A 4463-nucleotide genomic window follows, 5' to 3' on the forward strand; every position below is an offset into this window, starting at 1 on the left:
CTTTGTGCCTCATGACGAACGTTCCTCTGTAGTCTTTGAATTCGGAGTTAGTGGCGTAATTGGGGACTTCCCGACTTGGGGAAGCCGACTCTTTTCACTTCTTTCTACACTCCTCTTCGCGGTGGCTGATCTTACCATAGTAGTTGCAAGTAACAAGCCTGATTTTCCGGTCGTGTTCGTCATGAAAAATCCCCCTTCTTCCGAAGGTTCCTCGAGTATTTCCGTTTGCTTGCCGAAGGGTTGAGTTGCTTTCGTGATTCCATCCGACTCATCCTCCTCTGCCTTGGTTGAAATGACCTCTTCCGCGTCGACCACATCCTCGACCACCTTTCGAGTTCGAGAAGAACATCTGCCCTTCTGACATCTTGCTCTTTGTTCTAATATGATTCTCTTTGACCAATAACATGGATTGAAGGTCAAAGAATGAAGGGGGGTTCTCCCTCGTTAAGATTTCCGTCCTTATTGGGTCGAACCATTGTGTGAGACCGCCCGAGCACACTTGCACCATATTGTCCTCTTCGATGTTTATGTTAATGGAGCTAGGTGAATCACATATGTTCTTGATTTTGCTCGTGTAGTCCGACATGGTCATGTCTTTTTGACGAATGTTGTTCAACTCTTGCCGGAGTTGAAGCTTGCGGGCGGTCGTATTGGCAACGAAGATTCTTCTCAAATTCAGCCACGCTTCTTTAGGTGTCTTGGGATCAGGAATGCGACAGAGGATGTGATCGTGAACACATGTTGCCAAACAGTACATGACCTGACTCGCTCCTTGCTCCCATGTTGGGTAGTTGGCATTTGTGATGTCGGGTTAATTTTCGAGCGCGCCGTCAATGTAACCCCAATACCCTTAGCCAATTAGGTATTGGTTCATCTTGTACTCCCAAGATGAAAAATTGCTCCGATCTAGCTTTTCACTAGGGAGCGAGCTACCCATTTATGTGTTCATGTTGATGTAGTACCTTCCATTTTGACTTTTCTTCCTTCGGTCACATACATGTGCTACATGGTGGCACTATGGTAACAGATAGCCAAATTTGTCGCCGGCATATCGAACACACAATCACAATGAATCGAGTGGGCTTAATGGATATGCTAAACCACACATTCTGATACCATCAAAATAATTAGCTAATTAGCTAAGGGTTAATTAGTATCTAATTATGTGAGTAGTTAATCACATATGTGATTGAGCCGTGGAAGATTATGTGATATGTGTGTGTATGTGGGTGAAAGGAAGAGAGAGAGAGGAAGTTACACTAAAACACTAAGACAAGATGGGGGATAATTAACACAAGTGTAGCTCAAGGAACTCTTACTTATATTCAAAGACATCCAAAAACAAAGATACCCACAATTAGGTATATATACATCTCATGTGCAAGGGTGCACATGTGTGAAGAGAATATAGGTACAAGAATGTAAGTCCTATATTCAATGAACTTGGTAATGGAGGATCTAGAATGTAACTTCACTTAAGTTCAAAATCCTATTTAAGGCTTTGAAGTCAACACACTAACTAGATTCTATGTATGTAACTACTAAGTTACACATGTAACAAAATAACTAAACCTAGTTGAGGTTGATATCTCAACATTTTACATATGAGATCAAACCTTATATTAAGAGGAACATTCCAACAATATTCAAAAGAGATTGTGACCAAAGGAAAGTATCACAAGGGCTCCCATGTTTTACTTTTCAAGAACCCCACATGCTAAGTGAGTGGTCCATTAAGCAAGTTTATTATAGAAATAATGATAATAAGAGACATGACAGTAAAGGAGGAATATCACTAGCCAATAAACCCACCACCTCCTTAGACTAGAAAGTTTAATATTTATTCACCTAATTCACAAGAGGCGATCAAGATTACATCATATCCAAGTGTCCAAAAAAGAAGAGAAAGGTTCACAAAAAACTTAATTTTAGTCATGCTTATCAATTTGGTATACAACATAACAAAACTCAAATAAGGGACCTAGATAATAAATAGACAAATACGCAAATGAGAACATCTTGCAACCATCAACCACTTTGCGGATGGACGTACTTTCATTCCTTGCGACATGTTATATTAATTGATGAGTGAAAAGAGTAGTGTGCGGAAGCTACACAGACACTACCGCCTCAGCTAGACAACAACAAAGAATGGTAAACACAGAGAACAATGGTGAGAGAGAGACAGAGAGAGTACGTGGGAGAGACAGAGAGAGTAGAATAGTAAAACTCAATTTCAAAATTATTTTCTGTTTGTACATACAAGTGTGCTCAGTGAGCACTTTTATACAAGTCCTTAAAGGACTGACAGAAGTATTGACATGCACTTCAATGCTCATAACTAAGCTACTAACACTAACTCCCAAAACTATGCCTATCTACTCTAACGGCCTACCAACTCTCATGGATCTGGCTCACCGATCCAATTCTCCGATCTGAACCGAGCTTGGTCGATCGGTCTTGAGTCGATCCGGCCCATGTTGAGCTTGCTTTTCAACACTCCCCCTCAAGCTTAACTTGAGGTTCCATCTGCTCAACCGGTTCCTTGCCTCGACTTTTCCTAGCATCTTCATGCCTTGCCCATGCCCCTCGTCCAGTCCAGTCCCACGTTCCACAACCCCTTCGGTCCAACGCCTCTTGACCCATCTAACTCCATGCATCTCGACCCTTATGATCGGCTTGTCTGCTCTTAAGGTCCTTCTCAAATCCATTGTTGTTGCAATATCGGCGCTCATCGACCCATCAAAATCTTCGTTTCTTTGTCGGCTTCAGCTGCCCTCCTGTCTACTTGACCTTCTCTTGATTCGGCTCGTCCAAATCAAACCAATTGACCGAATCAGCTATCTCCGATTTGTCATATGTCTTTAGGCCTTTGATCACATCCAACCATTTTCTGGTCTTGGCCTCTTTCTTCCGGTCAGTTATGTCCTTCTTGACTCTACCGCTTTTGTTGCTTGTTCCGACTCTATCGGATGTATCGACTTCTTCAGTCAATTAAGCATCTTGTTCGGTTTCGGCTTTCTCCTATTGCTCTCCCCCTTTTTCTCTACATGTTCTCCCCCTCAAGTGCGGCACATCAAGTTGTTGTAACCCAAGCATCTCCAAAAAGTGTTGCAACTTGTCCGATCCGAGCGCCTTGTTGAAGATGTCGACCACCTGATGATCGGTTTGAACATACCGGGGTTCGACTTCACCGCTCAAGACCCGCTCGTGCGCAAAGTGATAATGCACTTCTATGTGCTTTGTGCGAGTATGGAACACAAGATTCTTGGTTAGTTGTATGTTGCTGATGTTGTCGCAATAGATTGGGATTGGAGTGGGAACTTCGATTCGTAAATCCTCCAACAGCCGTCGGAGCCCTATAGCTTCACGGGTTGCGATGGTGGATCCTCTATACTCAACCTTTGTGCTCGATAGGGCCACTGTTGGCTACTTTTTGCTACTCCAAGCTACAACCGTTGTCGTGCCTTTCGGCGTTAGGTCGTTTGCGTGAGTCGGGTGGGAACCACTGGGGTTTTTTACTAGGAGGAGGCGAGTTTTAAGGCTAATAAGAATATAAATAGATTATAAGAAAGAGAGATTGAAACTTGTGAATCCCACGAGTGTAATGTATTTTATTAATCAATAGGTAGATAAGAATATGAATTTAGATTGAAAGAGAGAGATATAGAAACCTCGTGAATCCCACGAGTATAGTTTATTTCGTGAATCCCACGAATATAATTTATTAATTGGTATTTTTAGAAATATATCCAATTTCCAAAGTTTTCACACTCTATTACATTGTGCTCCCAATCCTTACATAGTGATGAGAGAGTCTTAGCAATCCATGCTTTTTCTCTAACTATCGACTATATGTTTTCTCTAACGTGTTTTTTTTCCAAGTGATCATGCTTTTTCTAACCTTGTGTGTTTTTATCAACTATAGTGCTCATGCACGCAAGATGTGCATGTGTAGCTTTTTTTTTCTATCATGTGTTTTTCTTCTAACTAAAGCTTAGTCCTAGAAAATATGCGTGAATAAAGTTTCTATGTGGGATATCTACTTCTTTAACAGTCATGATGTGTTAGTGTAGTGGTAAAGCTACAAATTATTAACATGGAGCTACAAGGTTTGAATCTTGCCCTATGCATGTAATATGTATTCTCATATTTTCTTTGTTTTCTTCATATTTATTAAATCGGGTATTTTATACGTTTTTCACGTAGTGTACGAAATACACTACGACGCCGCGCTCCCAAGTGAGAACAAGAAACTTGACGTCGATCGGCTATCCAATGCATCTTCGGCCCAATCAACATCCGTATAGCCGACTAACTGCTCGGCTATACCATGTTGGTATAGTAGTTCCCGGTCCTTCGTGTCGCTCACATATCTCAATAGTCGATGCGCGCACTGAAGATGTTCGACTGTCGGTTGCTGCATGAATTCACTAATCACCCCGACCGGATAGCTAAGGTCG

This window comes from Azolla caroliniana, unplaced genomic scaffold (genome assembly GCF_043228905.1).
Source record: "Azolla caroliniana isolate FFs.n. ecotype wild unplaced genomic scaffold, voAzoCaro1.0.p SCAF_2, whole genome shotgun sequence".
In the NCBI taxonomy this organism is placed as follows: Eukaryota; Viridiplantae; Streptophyta; class Polypodiopsida; order Salviniales; family Salviniaceae; genus Azolla; species Azolla caroliniana.